Here is a 19,210-nt window from a genome sequence, read left to right as displayed (position 1 = left end):
CAATCAGAGCGCGCGCCTTCCGCCCGAGCTCCCGTTGTAGCGTTGGCTACGCGGCAGGCGGCTGCGCTTGTACTACGAAGGTATGAACAAGCAAGTCGGCATGCACCGAAGGAAACCGCGTTACACAATTTTATTTTAAAGCGAAATCTTAAATAATAATTGTTTGAAGTGAGAGGACAAGAAATACGCAAATTTCGTTTTCAAATAAGGCATAAACGAAAAGGTAATGTAACAAAAAATGTACGCCAATGATCATAATTCGTTATTGAGGTAAAAATCCGTAGTTTAATCACGGCTAACATAACTAAATTTAAAAAATAATATTAGGTGTATGAATAAATTCTTTCAGACTGGATTTACATAATCGGTATAAAGCAACCGAATTTCTATCGCAGTGATATTCGTAAGCTACCAGAAAAATGGCAAAAGATAATTAACAATAATGGAAATTATTTCGATGATTGAGTTGTTTTCATATTTTTTTAAATCAAACTTATTGAACTCTAAAATCGAACAGAATTTATTTCTACACCTAATAATCACTAATAAATTAAATAACACTCACCCCTACGGGCATTCCTTTCCTTCCTTTTCTTCCTTTTCGGAAACCTGTGTCACTAAGTAGGTCACTGTGGCGATCCTGGTCATCGGTGGACGAAAAGATTTATGGTAGGGTTGCGCCGAGTGCACAGCTGATCTCAGGTACACGACACCATCCAAAGTTAAGAGTCGCAACGTCAAGTGCGTCCGCGTTAATGTACCGAATATTCACTTCACTGCACTCCTACTAACACTGATCACTTAATTTATTTTTCATGGAACGTGTTGTTCCTACGTTATAAAAATTTGTGGAAATGAATGAGAACTTGGCGTTCGGAGCTGTGGGTATTCCTGCGCAAATTCTCACACTGCAGCACTTGCGTCCCCGTTGTTCGGGGGGTACTCTCAGAACCTCGAGTAATACTCTTGAGCAGAGAACATTTCTGGGACGAGATTGCTAGCTGACTGACAGGATTTTTTTCAAGCAACTTCCTCTACCCCCAAGTAGTTTATCTCGTTCCATTATGAGTAAACTCCCACCAGGACAAGAGGCTTTAGGTAAAAAGAAGCCAGCACATTTTCGAAACACATGTGCTTTGCAGAAATGCAACGTACGAACCATCCTACACTTTCACAAAAGCCCGTGCTCCGTCCTTTTACTGCCAATGTACCCGTTGCTTAGAGATAGACAGCAGACACCACGTGTTTCGGTTCAAAAGGGCCCGAAGAGAAGAGAAGCAGAAAGTCTTCGAGTTGCTATAATGAAGGAAAGGCATACCAATCCTGTTTCCGTTTTCCAAAACCTGAGTTCACGTCAGCTACGAGGCGGAACCAGCTAAGCCATAAATTACTCAAAACAAATCGTTCTCTACCGCCGACTCGCAGGACAATATGGTAATAAATCGTGACCCTGGCGAAATGCTATGGCCGACCAGCCTGATTAATTTTTGGGAACTAGCAATTAAAAAGTAATATCCAACATCAATACGCCTCGCGGAGAGATACGGGAAGAAATGGGGTAACTCGTTTACTGCGCGTAGTCCCGCCTGCTTCGTGTTTCCTTCAAATTAAAGACAGATCCCTTATCTCTCGAGTATAAACACGCGCTAGAATTACCAAACAAAAGCACGCTTTAACGTATTCCGTGCGAGAAAAGGTGGGCATGAATTCCGATTGGTTCTAACCTAACCAATCTGCCCTGCATCTCTCCCAAACGGCCACTGTTTTGAAGAGGCCTTCTTCTCAGCCATGTTTCCTCCCCAAGGCCTACCAGTATAAACACGCGCTTGAATTTCAACACAAAAGCACGCGTCGACGTATTCCGTGCGAGAGAAGGTGGGCTTCGGGGAGGAGATATTGCTGTGAAGAGGGCCTCTTCAAGACAGTGGCCGCTTCAGAAGGATGCCGGGCCGATTGGTTAGATTAGGACCAATCGGACGCGTGCTTTTGTTTTGAAATTCGAGTGCGTATTTATACTGGTGGGCCTTGTGGAGGAGACATGGCTGTGAAGAAGGCCTCTTCAAAACAGTGGCCGTTTGGGAGGGATGCAGGGCAGATTTATTTAGGCTACGACCAATCGGACTTCATGCCCACCTTTTCTCGCACGAAATACGTCAACGCGTGCTTTTGTTTTGAAATTCGAGCGCGTCCTTATACTCGAGAGATAAGGGACCTGCCTTTAATTGGAAGGAAGGACGAAGCAGGTGGGACTACGCGCAGTCACCGAGTTACCCCCTTTCTTCCTGTGTCTATCCGCGAGACGTATTTAAAATTAATCAGGCTGGTCGGCCAAAGCATTTCGCCAGGGTCGCGGTTTATGACCGTATTGTCCTGCGAGTCGGCGGTAGAGAACGATTTGTTTTGGGTAATTTATGGCTTAGCTGGTTCCGCCTCGTAGCTGACGTGAGCTCAGGGTATTCGAAAACGGAAACAGGAATGGTATGCCTTTTCTTCTTTATAGCAAGTCGAAGACTTTCTGTTTCTCTTGTCTTCGGGCCCTTTCGAACCGAAACACGTGGTGTCTGCCGTCTATCTCGAAGCAACGGGTACACTGGCAGTAAAAGGACGGAGCGCGGACTTATGTGAAAGTGTAGGATGGGTCGTTCGTTGCACATCTGCAAAGAACGTGTGTTTCGAAAATGTGCTGGCTTCTTTTTACCTAAAGCCTCTTGTTCTGGTGGGAGTTAACTCATAATGGAACGAGAGAAACTACTTGGAGGTAGAGGAAGTTGCTTGGAAAAAATCCTGTCAGTCAGCTAGCAATCTCGTCCCAGAAATGTTCTCCGCTGAAGAATTTTACGCCATGTTCTGGGTGTACGCTGGGATCAACGGGGACGCAAGTTCTACTGTGCGAGCGTTTGCACGGGAATACTCGCAAATCCAAACCCCCAGCGAGGATACGATTTGGCGTCAAAATTATTCTCAACGGAGTCAATGATGCTGCAAGGCGTGCATAGACGCTGAGGGTGGTCACATCGAGCAACTGCTCAACTAACAGTAATCGGCCCCATTTTATAACGTAGGAACAACAGGTTCCATGAAAAGTAAATTAATTGATCAGTGTTAGTGGCCGTGCAGTGAAGTGAATATTCGGTACATTAACCCGGACGCACTTGACGTTGTAATCCTTACCTTCGGGTGGTGTCGTATACCTGCGATCAGCTGAGCACTGGGCGCAACCCTACCATAAATCTTTTCCTCCACCGATGACCAGGATCGGCACAGTGACCTACTTAGTGACACAGGTTTCGGAAAAGGAAGGAAAGGAAGGAAAGGAATGCCCGTAGGGGTGTGTGTTATTTAAATTATTAGTGATTATTAGGTGTAGAAATAAATTCTGTTCGATTTTAGGGTTCAATAACAGTTTGATTTAAAAAAAATAAAATAAGAACAACTCAATCATCGAAATAATTTCCATTATTGTTAATTAGCTTTTGCCAATTTTCTGGTAGCTTACGAATATCACTGCGATAGAAATTCGGTTGCTTTATACCGATTATGTAAATCCAGTCTGAAAGAATTTATTCATACACCTAATATTATTTTTTAAATTTAGTTATGTTAGCCGTGATTAAACTACGGATTTTTACCTCAATAACGAATTATGATCACTTGTCGTACATTTTTTGTTACATTACCTTTTCGTTTATGCCTTATTTGAAAACGAAATTTGCGTATTTCTTGTCCTCTCACTTCAAACAATTATTATTTAAGATTTCGCTTTAAAATAAAATTGTGTAACGCGGTTTCCTTCGGTGCATGCCGACTTGCTTGTTCATACCTTCGTAGTACAAGCGCAGCCGCCTGCCGCGTAGCCAACGCTACAACGGGAGCTCGGGCGGAAGGCGCGCGCTCTGATTGGTCGGGGGTTTTTGTTAATATCTCGTTAACGAAGCTTCGGACAATATTTTCGCTAAGGAAAAAGTTGTTTCAAATCACCTCCTGAGTCACCCCTTTCAAGGAACTCCGACATTTTTGGGACACCCTGTATCGTATACGCACGTATTTGTGTAATGCGTATATGTGCGGTGGATGTTTTTTTATGTGTGAAGTATGGGTTTACTTATTGTATCAATATTAAGGATAATAAGTTGTTATTTTTTTTATGTGTGCATTAAGCGTATATCGATGTATTTGTATGTTTAGTATGTTTTCTTATATATTTTCATTTCAGTGTGATTCCTTACTAAAGTATATGGCGTTTTGTGTGTTACTGATATGTGTGTTTTAGTGTATTACTTATTTTAATATAATCAGTATTTCTACCGTTTCTGTAAGATACTTCCTCTCTATGAAACACATGAGCTTTTCAATCTAGTGTGTTTGGTCTAAGGGGGGAGGTGTTACGTGCGTAACGAATGGCCAGATCAGGGAAAGTTTTAGTAAGTAAACCCAGATGTAGTCCCGAATGTTGGCCGTGCATTTTGGCAAACAACTAAGGCGGAGACCTCCCTTGAGCTCGACACGCTCATCTGGCGAGGGACTAGGCAGTAACCCTTGGGCACAAGAGCAGTCCTCGAAATCGTGAAGCCCAAGGATTTTCAAGGTCTACGCTGTAATGTCTTTCCGCCGATGCCAATGTCTGGACTTCGTCAGCAATGCACCTTGGATTGTGTATATTTGGGCTTTCCCTCCATCTTGGCCATTCGAGGGTAGAGGGTGAAAACCTCTCTACCCAGCATTTTAAAAGGAAGAGTTTTTCGGCGCGGAGCGTCAGTTGATAGTTTGGTTTCAAACAAGAAAGTTCACACGTATAATCTTATTATTCGTGCTACCGAAGTCCCTATCCCAGTGGTAAATGACTTAATTGTCTTGACACAAGAAGAGGGACACCATTTTATTAATAAATAATTTTATAACCAGAATTTAACTGTTGTAATTCGTAACAGTAGCAACGCCATGAGTAGTGATCGCATTTTGCGTCCAAGGAACAATTCTGCTGAAGATTTTATCCCAGGTGTCCCCTCGCATGGTGTATACCTATGCCTGTATAGGAATTCATGCAGTTGTTTCTTCCAGGTCGAAGGTTCTTTCTTGATTGCACGTTTTATGCAGTCCACCATTCTTTCTGCTAGACCGTTGGACTGTGGGTGTCCGACCGGTGATAAAAGGTGTGTGATCCCTTTTTCTTCGCAGAATTTCCTAAAATGTTCCGATGTGAACTGCGTCCCGTGGTCACTTACAATTATCTCCGGTGGTCCGTATCGGCTAAATACCTCTCGATACATGTCCACCGTCCGCTCCGCGGTGATCGAAGTTGTCAACATTACGTCCATGAACTTGGAATACGCGTCGACTAAGACGAGAATGTACTTATTGTCGATTGGTCCTGCATAATCTATGTGCATGCGCTCCCTAGGTCTGGTAGCTGGCGGCCATGGACAGAGTGGTACCTTAGGCGACATCTTCTTTGTGAGTGCGCATGGGTTACACCGCCGCACGCAGTCCTCAATGTCCCCCGTCATCCCTGGCCAGTACACAAATTCTCGTGCCAGCTGTTTCATTCGGCGAATTCCAGGGTGGCCAAGATGCAGTGTTTTTAATACCCGTTCACGCATTCCCGACGGTATTATGACTTGATCGCCGAACATGAGTATCCCTTCCACGATGCTCAACGAATAGCGGCATTTGCTATACTTGTTCATAATTTCCGCGGACAATTTTGCGCTCCAGTTTCCCAGTATCGCTTCTTTGACAGATTTCAATTCCGCATCTGCTTCCGTTTCTTTCCGCAGATTGGTCCTTACTTGGAGTCCGAATTTGTCCAGAATGGCATTCTTCACCTGTTGCACTTCTTTTTCCACGATTTGCACCGCGGCAACTTACAATTCCTCGACATTGTCCTTGCGGAACTTTTCAACGAGCCTCGACAGTGCGTTCGCCTTCCCGAAGTCTAGAGTGTTTATGTACACTATCTTGAAATTGTATCCCAGAAGTCTAATGGCCCATCGTTTGAGACGTGCTGCCGTCATGGTTTTCAGACCCTTTGTATCTTCTGTACGCAGCAATGCTAGCAGTGGCTTGTGGTCGGTCTGCAAAATGAATGGTCTCCCCCACACAAACTTGTGAAACCTTTCAATTGCCGTTACCAGAGCCAGCGCTTCTTTTTCCAGTTGGGAGTAGTTTCTCTGTACATCGGTTAGACTTTAAGACATGTGGTAGATTACTTGTTCACAACCGTCTTCACTCCGTTGAGATAGTACTCCACCGATGCCGGTCGCACTAGCGTCTGCAGCCACAATGAGCGTTTTCGCTGGGTTGTAATGTCCCAGTAGCATCGGACTCAACATGATCTTTTTAATTTCCTCCAGAGCTCGTTTTTGTTTGATACCCCAATTCCACCGGACGTCTTTTCTTGTCAACTCTTCCAGCGGTTGTTTCAACTCATGTAGGCGGGGTACGAATCTACCATAATAATTTACCATGCCCAGCAGGCTTCGTACTTCAGCTTCCTTTGTTGGTGCGGGCATATTTGCGATGGCACGAGTCCGCTCCCCATCAGCTTTGATACCGTCAGCGTTTACGATGAAGCCTAGAAATTTGACCTCCTTCATGCAGAATTTGCATTTTGACAAATTGAGGCGAAGTCCCCGGTCCGACATTCGTTGAAGACATTCTTCCAGATGCTTGCCGTGCTCTTCGCGTGTTGATCCCATGACCAGCACATCGTCCAGGTATACAAGCACCCCCCGGATACCAGCCAAGGTTTGATCCATAGCCCTTTGAAAAATAGCCGGGGCCGTTTTTATCCCAAACGGCTTGTATCGAAATAAACCCCTTGGTGTGATTATCGTAGTGATGTCACGGCTCTCCTCAGCTATTGGAATTTGCAAGTAAGCGTCGCTTAAATCTAATTGACTAAAAAATCGGTTGCCATTAAGTTTAGTGAACACATCTTCCACATTTGGCAATGGGTACTTATCGTCTATTAATGCTTGATTTAACCCCGTCGAATAATCAGCGCACACGCGAATTCTTCCGTTCGCCTTTTTAATTGGCACGATTGGGGTAAACCAGTCGGAGGTCTCTACCGCTTCCAGAACATCTGCGGTTAAGAGACGTTGAATTTCTGCATTATGCGGTGCTTCCATCGCATATGGAATCGGTCGACACGGAAGTTGAACGTTTTTCGCATCAGGTGCGAGACGAAACTTAGCGACAAAGTCCCTACACGCACCCAACTCTTCCCTGAATAAATCAGGGAATGCATCGCGAATTTCCGTATATACTGTTAACGTTTTTTTTTTTTACGCCGGTCCGCGATAGTCTATTTTCACTCGATCGTGACGCGATCTCACTCCCGGTCGGATTGTTTTTCCCCCACTCTAGCTTCCGAACCGCTGCAACCCGGTCCGTGTCATGGAAGCTCTTCTTCGGTAAATTCCACAAGTCAAACTTGTCTATGCCATCGAGACCTAAGAGATTCAAATCCTTGCGGACGGATACGTAAATTACGATTTCATTCACACGGCCCTGAACAGCAACGGCGGCTCGGAAACATCCGCGAGTCGCAAAGTCATCTCCGCCGGCATGTGCAACTTTTATACCGGGCGAAAGTGGCGGCCGACCCAAACGATGCCATTCGTTTTGACCTATTGTCGTAATGTCTGATCCCGTATCATACTGAAATCGCAAAGTTTTATTACGTATTGTAGCATTAACATATATCCGACGCCCGTGTTGTATGCTAGAAATCGATTTTACTGTCAAATATTTAGTCTGAGCCGTGTGATAGTCCTCCTTTCGCATAGATCGACAAACTTTTGTGATATGTCCCTTCTTTTTACAAATGTTACAAATCGCTTTAGCAAAAGGACATGTCGTACGCCAATGGCTATTACCGCACCCGTTACATTTCGCAGGCTTATTATAAGACGATTGGCTTGCGCCCGCTGTTACCGCGTACTTTTTCTGGTATTTGCAATCGGATATTTTTCTCTTTTCTTTCGAATACGCGTGCGCTGTTTTCGGTCTCACGTGAATAGCGTTTATCTCTTCCGATTTATTTACCGGGTTTACTAGTGTTTCAAGGCCCGAGCATACGTTTATATGAGCTTCGAGCTCCCTAGTAATGTCTGCCATGGTGGCATCTACGTTTTTCTCCACCGCACGCAATGCAATTTTCTTTGGATTTTCATTATCACTTGAGTAGCACAATGATTGTAACAGTAGCACGATTTTTAAGTGGTCGTCACTTAAACTCGCGCGTTCAAAGTCTGTAGCGTTGCGGTTGATACGATCTATGTGTTTACGAATCGGAACACTCTTATTGTAACGATAGTTTAATATCTCAATACGGCGGCGCGTGATCGATTTATTGTCGTTGAACAAGTGTTCTAATTTTTCGATTACCTCACTTTGCTTCATTTTCGCCGGGTCTGTCGGTGCGACGTGGTCCGTTAGGCGGTCGAATTCAGCTTGACCAAGCTTACCCAAAATCAGACGAGTTTTCATCTCTTCTGGAAGTGCTGCTGCTTCCGTAGTAATTGTATAAGCGTGTCTCTTTAGCCATTTCTTGAAGGGTTTCGGTTCATCGTCCACGTTGTAGACGTACTTTTCCAACCGGTTGTTGAGTTGATTGAAAGTCTCGGTCGCTGAGGTCGATGAATTCGAAGTAAACACATTCTGTTGTAATTGCGTTGCTTGCAATTATAGCAAGTTCTTCATCATTTCTGTTAGCTGCTTAATCTGTTCGGTTGTTTCCGCCATGATGTACGCTAACCTCACTTCTGTGGCACGTGGCACGTTTCACGTTGTACGCTTTTAGACTTGTACACTTTTTACGTTTGGTTCTATATTCCAGCCACGACTGCGCCAATTGTTAGGTTTTTGGATACAGAGAGAAAAAATGAGTAACTTCCGGTTCATACTAACTAATCTTTATTCCTAAAAACTACACGTGCCCACTGGCTCGAGACACATCGCCGAACCCCCGTCGCGTCGCGTCGTACGCCTCGCCGCGGGGCCGCCCAGTGCCGTAGCACCTTAGCGTGGGCCCCAACAAACATGTTCCGTCGGATCTCATTTGGAATATGGTTCACGAGATCCGGCAGAACATGCTCTAAAAACACTTTATACGCTAGGCCGTCCATCCTGTCTGGCAGCATGTACGGCCCAACGATGTAATCACCACAAATGCCGGCCCATACATTAATCGACCAACGGGCTTGTGCTGCGCGTGTCCGAAGCGCTAGTGGATTCTCGTCGCTCCACAAATGCCGATTGTGGGAATTGAAGCACCCTTCCCTATTGAAGAGTGCTTCGTCCGTCCACAATATGTATTTGCAGAACGACGGATTCCGCTGCACTTCTCCCAAAAGCCACACTGAAAACTCAACCCGCTGGTCGCCATCCGCGGGGTGCAAATGTTGCACCCGTACATAGCTGTACGGATGCAACATGTTTTCCCTCAGAGTTCGGTGTACCGTCATTCTGCTGGCACTAGAAGAAAATGCAGAAACATCCATTATTAGATAACATTCGTTTTCCTCAATTACTAATTGCTGCATTTATCTTGTACTGTGATTTACTCTAGGCGGCTGCTCAAGTCGCGCACGCTGACGGTCGGATCTTCGTTTATTGCATCCAACACGTTCTCTTCTACCGCAAGGTTCCGCGCGGCTCTGGGTCTACCCACGTTACTGCCTCGCGGCATTATCGACCCCGTCGAGTATAATCTTGACGCCAAACGCCGAATTGTACCCTCGCTGGGGGTTTGGATGTGCGGGTATTCCCGTGCAAACGCTCGCACGGTAGCACTTGCGTCCCCGTTGTTCCGGGCGTACACCCAGAACATCGCGTAATATTCTTGAGCGGAGAACATTTCTAGGACGAGATTGCTAGCTGACTGATAGGATTTTTTCAAGCAACTTCCTCTCCCCCCAAGTAGTTTCTCTCGTTCCATTATGAGTTAACTCCCATCAGAACAAGAGGCTATAGGTAAAAAGAAGCCAGCACATTTTCGAAACACACGTGCTTTGCAGAAGTGCAACGAACGATCCATCCTACACTTTCACATAAGTCCGCGCTCCGTCCTTTTACTGCCAGTGTACCCGTTGCTTCGAGATAGACGGCAGACACCACGTGTTTCGGTTCGAAAGGGTCCGAAGAGAGGAGAAACAGAAAGCCTTCGAGTTGCTATAAAGAAGAAAAGGCATACCATTCCTGTTTCCGTTTTCCGATACCTCGAGTTCACGTCTGCTACGAGGCGTAACCAATTATGTCATAAATTGTCCAAAACTGTAGGAAACAGTTTTCTACCGCCGACTAGCGGGACAATACGGTCATAAACCGCGACCCTAGCGAAATGTTCTGACCGATCAGCCTGATTAATTTTAAATACGCCTCGCGGAGTGGCACAGGAAGAAAGGGGGTAACTCGCTGACTGCGCGTAGTCCCGTCTGCTTCGTCCGTCCTTCAAATTAAAGACAGGTCCCTTATCTCCCGAGTATAAGCAGGCGCTCGAATTTCAAAACAAAAGCACGCGTTGACGTATTCCGTGCGAGAAAAGGTGGGCATGAATTCCGATTGGTCGTAACCTAACCAATCTGCCCTGATTTCACATTTTTCCGTTCTTAATGGCTTGTGCTATCTATGTCTTTTATGGTCCCGTGTTTCTCGGCTGTCGAGCGCCCGCTTCTGAAGGGTCTCAGGTGTTAACGCGGTCAGGCACGCATATTAACAGCAGTACTTATTGGTAATACCGAAGATTCTAGGGCCTAGAATATTAGCTTCGTATCGCGATGTTGTTAACCCGAGTTTCGTATCAATTAATTGAAAAATAAATGGTTTGGCCAACTAATAAGTAGTTATAATTAATGAATTGGGCATGATTTTAATGACGTCTAATTTAATTGCACTTAAAACCTGAATTACTAAGTGTATTTAAAATAATACTTTTCGACGTTTCATACATTTTTTCCGGTTAATATTACGTCGAGAAGTGGAAATTTTGGGAAAGAACCTTGAGTGTGGCCTGTGTGTTATTGGGTTTTCTTCGTTATTGCATATCCCTATGTTGTGAGGAGGTTTGGGCGGAGTAAGGAAGTAGGCGAACAGAGTTAATGGGTAGAAAAGTTTATGGTGCTGAACGTTTGGCATGCAGATGTGTAGTTTAGCCGCTTCAGGTAGTAATTCGAAGATTTTGTCGCTAGGCACGTAAAGGTAGATAAAAGATGGGCGTTTCACACCAATTTTAAGAAAATGTTGGGCGGTTAATGAACGGTCGGGCGCAATAACGGGACTAGCGCTCGAAAATGTGAAAAAGTATTATCCAAACGCTAAGGAAGATTGGAAAATTAAATGTGGCTAATGCAGATTTTAAAAAACATAGTGTTGTAAAGCTCATCACGACACATTTTTCTATTTACAGTTTGTTTATCCAGTCATTACAATTGGTGATAAAAATTATAAATAAAACATTTTTCTTCGCCCAAAGTCAATCTTTCTTTAAACATAAATTGTGATAACTTGAGTAAATTGTAAGACTATTCGGCGCTATTCGGAGAAAGCTGGTCGTTGCATCGTGGGTCGGTTTACGGTGCAACGGCTACGGAGACGACACCGACACAACGACGCCTTCGCCGGTCATAAATTGTTTCAAGGGTAGAGGAGTAGGTATGGGAAACCAACTGAGTCCGTGACTTTGGCAGACGGGTGGCCCTTACACAGTTTTCCAAACGAGGGGACATTTGGAGGACTCGTTTCTTTCTGTGCAAAATATAGTACTTATAATAGTATAACCAATTCCGATCTTAATTTTCATTGACCTCAAGCTTTTTCTCACAAAATATTAACGAATCTTTATGAGATTTAAAACAAATTTGAGAAAACTCTAGTGAAGCCGTAAAGTGTATGCACAAACCCCTATGTTAAAAAATATAATAATATGTACAGGGCAGAATCCATGTTTTGCAACATTCGCCCCTATAAAGTATCGAGGCAATTTTGAGGTACATATAACTTGCAGCGACAAAGTTTTTTCTTAATATACAAGGAAGATTTTCACACTGATTAATAAATAATAATTGTAGAAGATGCAGCGATATATATAAATTCCGCGCGGCACCAACAGTCAACTATTATACGTGGCTGCTGACTGTTGGTGGCGCGCGAGATTTATATATATCATCATATCTTCTACAATTATTTATTAATCAGTGTGAAAATTGGTGAAAATCTTCCTTGTATATTAAGAAAAAACTTTGTCGCTGCAAGTTATATGTACCTCAAAATTGCCTCGATACTTTTTAACGGCGAACGTTTAAAAACATGGGTTATGTCCAGTATTTCTTTTTAATTAAATATTATTACATTTTTTAATATAAGGGTTTCGTGCATACATTTCGACTTCTCTAGAGTTTGTTGAAGTTACGTTTTAAGTCTCACAACGATCCCTTAATATTTACTGAAGTTATCGCAATTTTTGTTTAAAGAAATAATGATTTTGGACGATGGAATTTTTTTGCTTATAATTTTTAGCTCGAATAGTAATGATTCGATAAAAAAACTGTAAATAGAAAGAATGTGTGTCGTGACGATCTTTACAACCCTATATTTTTTAAAATACAGTTTAACAACTTTTAATTTTCCAATATTTATTAGTGTTTCAACCATAATTTTTTCCCTTTTCGAACGTTAGTCCCCTTATTGCATCCGAGCCTACAATTACGCAACCAATCTCATTCGATCCTATCATGCCTGGCCATGAAATTCGTGTTACACGTCGAAAAGTATTAGTTTTAAATACACTTAGTAATTCAGTTTTTAAGTGCAATTAAATTAGACGTCATTACAATCATGCCCAATTCATTAATTATAACTACTTATTAGTTGGCCAAACTATTTATTTTTCAATTAATTGATACGAAACTCGGGTTAAGAACATCGCGATACGAAGCTAATATTCTAGGCCCTAGAATCTTCGGTATTGCCAATAAGTACTGCAGTTAATATGCGTGCCTGACCACGTTAACACCTGAGACCCTTCAGAAGCGGGCGCTCGACAGCCAAGAACACGTGTTTCCCCCTTCCATCACTGAGGCCCCATCGCTCCGAGCTCTGGTGTCGCGTGCAGATTACACGCGATACGTTAGTTACTGCTGTGCCGTCGAAAACACAGGGTGACATTTTAAACGAGGTACATCTACTTTTACAAAGTGTTGTGTTTCTTTAACATTCATAGTTTTACAAGTGCCGGTTTTATTACACGTAAGTTCTGTATCCATTCTCTTCCATTACGCTATTCTCTTCCCAACTATACAGTCAGTTCTTTCTATCTCCTTTTTTACCGCAATAATGACTGGAAAAATAAAATTACAGAAGAAGTACTATATGCGTGCCAAGAGAAATCTAAATAGTTCCCTTCAGGAAATCCGAGCCACAACATTATCAGATGCTACTTTCCCATATTCACTCCCACCTGCCACTAGTTGTTCACAGTCAGTTTCCCAGTCAACATCTTCCGATCTTAGTACCACTACAAATACCATTTCACCTGGTATTAATTCCGAACCTTCTGTTAATATCACTCAGAGTGATGTAGGATTTCTTGAGAATGAGGAAGAAATTGAAAATTTCGCCACATTCGAAAATTCTCAGACCACCGATAGTCCCAATTTATCAAAGTCATTAGCAGAGTGGGCTATTAAACATAATATTCCTCATCTAGCCATTAACGATTTATTAGCCATTTTGAAGCAGTCAGTTTCAAGTCATTTACCCTCGGATGCCAGGTCCCTGTTAAAAACTCCCAGGAATGTAGAGATTAAACGTGTAGATCCAGGTCAGTATTACCATTTTGGTTTAGAATCCACCATTTTACAACTCGTTCAGTCTGTAGATTTATCCCGTATGGAAGATAATACAATTTATATGAACATCAATGTGGACGGTTTGCCACTTCGTAAAAGCTCCAAAAGTCAAGTTTATCCCATTTTAGCCTGTATTGCAGGATGCAATGAAGTAGGTATGATTGCCACATGTCATGGGTATGAAAAGCCCATTGAGGCCAACGTTTTTCTAGAAGATTTCGCCAAAGAGGCCATAGATTTAATTAGTAACGGCATTTCTATTAACGGCCATGTTTATCACTTAAAAATAAAGTCGTTTATATGCGACGTACCTGATAAGTCCTTTCTTAAATATATCAAAGGCCATGCCAGATATTCCTCCTGCACTAAATGCCACATTGTAGGTAAGAATATAAACAAGAGAACGTGCTTTCCTGGCACGAAAAATCTCTGTTTAAGGACAGATGTTGATTTTAGATCAAAAACTGACAAAGAACACCATAATGGAACTTCAATTATAGAAAAAATTCCTGGCATCCATATGATCAATTCATTTCCGCTAGATTACATGCATTTAATTTGTCTAGGCGTAGTGAAAAAATTACTTTCTCTGTGGTGTTGTGGCAAACCCAGAACCAAAATCTCACTAAAATCACAATGCAAAATATCCCTTTTACTTATAAACCTATCTGGCAGCATGCCCAAAGAATTTATGAGAAAACCTCGAAGTTTGGATATTTAAAAACGGTGGAAAGCAACTGAATTCCGTTAATTTTTATTGTACACGGGACCAGTAGTTTTACTAAAAAATATAAGTGACGATAGGTATTCAAATTTTCTTGCCCTTCACGCCGCATTTGTCATTTTGACTCACCGAAAATATTTTAGTCAACTCGATTATGCAGTAAAATTATTAGAGTATTTTGTTGAAAGCTTCGAATTGTTATATGACCCAAAACACGTCTCACACAACGTTCACAACCTTTTACACTTGGTAGATGACGTCAGAAATCACGAACCAGTTGATGAGTTTAGTTGCTTTTCGTTTGAAAACTTTTTACAAAGTATTAAAAAATGTATTAGGAAGAGTGAAAAACCTTTGCAACAGACAGTGAAACGGCAACTAGAAAAATCGCGTTTTAGTATAGAAGCAGTACATAGTCCGTCTGTATATCCGATTTTTCAAACGGAACATTCTCGTGGTCCATTAATAGAAGGTATTAATAATGCAAAGCAATTTAAACGTATTAGTTTCAGTAATTTTATTTTACAAATCCGGCATCCTAACAATTGCTGCCGTCTCAATGATGGCAGCATTATTATTATAGAAAACATTATCGTATCCGAAAACGAACAAAAAATAATAGGCAGAAAATTTTTACAATTGCTAGATTTTTATGACAATCCGTGTAATTCTACCGAGTTAGGAATTTTTCAAACGCCATCCAATAACAACTTAGGTCCTCGTCAAATTTTCAATGTAGCAGAAATAGCGTATAAATGTGTAAAATTATGAACTTCAGATAACGTTCAAATTTTCCCCCTCCTTCACTCCACTCTTCCGAAATGCAATTCTAGTTCAATGTTTCTAGTATATGTACACTATGTCTTTATGATGTCTTTATGATGACAATAACATTCAGATTTCGAGGTTTTCTTGTTGGTTCAATGTTTCATATCATCCCAAAATTTAATTCCGTGTCAGAACCGTCACGGGACGGATATGTGTGCGCAGACCTTATAGGGGCGTCGTGGTGGTTTTTAGTGGGTAAACTTGGGGGTCCGAAAGGAGTTCCACACTACCCGGCACACAACATCTCGCCGGGTATGCGTAATGCATTTTCCGCACGTAAAAAAAAAAAAAAAAAAAAAAAGTAGCAGTGGGGGCTGACTGTCCATGCAGTGCCGGTAATCATCCCACAGTAAAGCACCGTTCGCGAGCCTGGAAGAAGCACAACATTGATAGAGGAGTCGCTACCTCCCCCAGACATCAAAGCTGGAGCAACATTCTGCTACGATCAACAAAGTATTTTCTCGGAACGTGAGTTTTTCACATGATGCAGGTAAAATCTGAAAATCTATCGAACCGATTGATTTATAAATTGAACTGCTTATTCTGCACACCTATGCCTCTGGCCGGGACTACAACCAAGTATTTCTGTTGAGGCTAACCTACTTTTAAAATCGAAAATAGCAGAGAAAACACAGCCGAAATACATTGATTCTTCTATTTGGCCCGCCATTTTGTTAATTTTAAGGAAAAATCATTTATTCTAGTTCGGGCCATAGCGACAGTCGTACCGATCAAGAATCTGTTTGTATTTTTGGTTTCAGATAAGTCCAACTGCTGAAATCACCTGCATGAGGGAGGCAAGAATTTTTAAACTAGTCATAAAAAGCGCCTTCAAAACTATTTTAAAAGCAATAATTTGATTACTTTTACACTTTTTATTTGCTATAGAAATGTAGTTTAATCAATAGAAAAAAGTTTTATTCCATTACTATAATTCCTGTCTTCGCAATAAATTCCTGAAAATCGCTGAATTTATCGGCGCGCTAACCAGAATGACTTCTTAATGGGTTAGACCCCAGTAAAAATTTCAAAAATACAAAAAATTTTTTTTGCTTACACAATAATTTGAAGCCTTAAAATCACAATGCAAAATGTCTCATCGTGAGAACGACATTATTTCCTGGGGTACGGAAATGAAATCGAAATCATATACTTGCGTGCTTCGACGACGTGCTTCGACGAAACTTATACTTACACTTATACTTGGCCGAAGTATACGCAGACTTGAAAACTCAGCCAGAGAAGAAGCAGTACGTGAAGAAGAAGGCTCAACGTATGAAGCAGGAATGGCTGATTAGATGCAAGTTCACGATACCATAAAAAAATTAGGTTCTTATACTTTAAACGCCTTTTTCTCAAAACTATGTCTTGCAAAACGGTGTGCTCGGTTGCGCGAGATCTCCTCACTCAATCACTTTGCACTTTTGCACATATCTTCACTATACTATTTATTCGGCATTGGCGATCAAAAATTTGCAATTTTTATTTATTTTCACAAATATAAACAAAAAACTAATAAAATTTTCTTCAAAATTCAAATGTCCGTCTTTTTGTTGCTTTTCACAAATTTTGAAATGTGCGATCGTCAATGTTATAATTATAGTTTATCACATTTCTTGGATTTTTGTTTCAGTGCACTCGTTTTAGCGTAATCACGCACACGCCGAGTGCGCATGCAACAAAAGAAGTACTTTAAACAATGGACTCCCGCGGCCATGGAAACCATTATTTTTTAAATGTTGTAGTCGATTTGTATAGTCCATATGAGTTCTGAAAATCATCTATATTCTCGGTCCGTCACTGTAGTCTAACCCCTTAACATGACAGAATTTCAAGATCCCTGACCTCGGCATGTACCAGCGATTTCGACCTTATTCTGCGATCTTTAAGCGTTTGTACCTCAGAGCAACGCTAGCCGATTTAAATGAAATGTTCAGTATGCGCATATCTTACTTGAATCTAGAATTTTTTAAATTTTCAATATAATTTTCATTATAAGCTCACATAAAAAAACTTTGAAACCCGTTTTTTTTCTTGTTATTTCGAAAATTCCGATTTTTTCAAAAAAGCGAATACACGATATTTATCTATTATAGAAGCACCAATATTGAAGCACCACCTTGTAAAAGGGGCTGCAAGGTTGAGGTTACGCAGATACGGCCAGCGTGACGCCTACAGCGACGATGGGCCCGACCAGTGCGACGCCATAAACATCATAAATTGGCATCGGGGTCCTTAGGAGTTTTTCCGAAAAAGGAAAAGAGGGGACTTTCCACGGGACGGAAAGACAGTCGATTACAAACCGGGACTCGAGAAAGACCTTCTCGACTCTACTGATTTTTAACAACGGAATAAATAAAAATATAACGAATAATTTAGAAAGCGAGTTAATACCCTCAACTTTAGGATCTTCTTACAAGATTTAGAATATAATAAATGAACGGCTGTCCTGCGGGTTTGAAAAACCGCGTTGAAGAAATTGAAATAATTTAAAATATATTTAAGAAACAAAAGATAAGCTTTTGTTTTTTTTTATATCACAAAGTAGATTATCAGTCGTATCGTTTTTTTTTTTTGATTTTCAAATACTTGCGAAATAAAAAAAAGATTTAACGAATCCCAACATTCCAGAATGCGTGCTACGCAAGCGTGCACGGCTAGCCAACGTGTTTCGCACAATTTTAATTTTTTTTTTTCCTATTATTAACAAATTCTTGAAAATTAGCAAAATTCGCCGACTGTTTGGCGGTACTATTAATATAAAGTGTTAAATTTCGAATAAATTTTTCAATATAACTTGGGATTTCTGAACATACTTTACTAGATACTAATGCCGCGGAATGGCAAATACAATTGACTGTTATTAATGAAGGACACCTCGTTTTAAATTTTGAACAAAATGAGGAAAAGCGCCCGATCATCACCCAGATAGCACAAAACCGTTTTAAATACGTTTTAAAAATGTCTAGATCGAACGTTCAGGATGTTTTGAAAACATCCAGAAAAGGTCCAGAAAAGGTCCTAAAAACATCCATTTTCACAAACCAGAACGTTTTCAAAACGTTTTCATGACGATTTGTAGGACGTGCTTAAAACGTTTTCACTACGTTTTCTGGACGTTTTTAAAATGTTTTTAGGACGTTCGACGGTGCTGATTCGATTTAATAAAAATTTAAGCAAGTAAATGGTTTTCAAAATGAGATCAAACTCGATAACAATTTATTTAATTTATTTACTTCAGAAATAATGAAGAATATATGCACTTACTTAAGAATAATGCCATTCTCACTGACTCTATGTCTGCTATTGACGCAATCACAGACTCCAGCAAAGGTGACCACATTACCCAAGAACTGCAAGAGACCCTCTATATTCTTAAAAATCGGGGCAAAGAGATTATTTTAATTTGGATACCATCTCATGTGGGTATTGAAGGAAACGAAAAGGCTGATTCCCTAGCCAAGTCAGCATGCTCACTACCAGTGCCTGACGTCCCTATCTCTGTGCATTACAATGATCTCAAAACCCCGATTCGTATCGCTGTCCAGGCCCTAAGGGATGAAGAATGGAAAACGGGCAAATCCACCAAACTGCACCTGATTGGGAAGGATATCCCTGAAATAAACGGAATCTGCTTAGAAAACCGGAAAGACCAAGTGACACTCACTCGATTGAGAATCGGTCACACTCACTTGACCCACCCCCACCTCATTACCCAGAATGAACCGACAGAATGTGATGTCTGCAAAGTACGTGTCACCATCCAGCACATACTGGTCGAATGTGTCAAGTACTCAGCAAATCGAAA

The 19,210-nt window shown here is 41.5% G+C and overlaps 1 protein-coding gene and 1 long non-coding RNA gene across 2 annotated transcripts in view; both read left to right on the top strand.

Annotated features, from left to right (window-relative positions):
• The window catches only part of LOC143373918 (uncharacterized), a 222,420-nt gene that overhangs the window by 23,321 nt on the left and 179,889 nt on the right, over positions 1-19,210 (top strand). The window lies entirely within an intron of this gene.
• Positions 13,127-16,617, top strand: LOC143368223 (uncharacterized). Its single transcript, XR_013085178.1, has 3 exons — positions 13,127-13,248; positions 15,565-15,892; positions 16,164-16,617. It is a non-coding gene; the product is annotated as an uncharacterized LOC143368223 (long non-coding RNA).

The sequence above is a fragment of the Andrena cerasifolii genome, chromosome 1, assembly GCF_050908995.1.
Source record: "Andrena cerasifolii isolate SP2316 chromosome 1, iyAndCera1_principal, whole genome shotgun sequence".
Taxonomy (NCBI): Eukaryota; Metazoa; Arthropoda; class Insecta; order Hymenoptera; family Andrenidae; genus Andrena; species Andrena cerasifolii.
The sequence above is the reverse complement of the archived record's forward strand: the minus strand, read 5'-3'. Positions and strand labels throughout refer to the sequence as shown.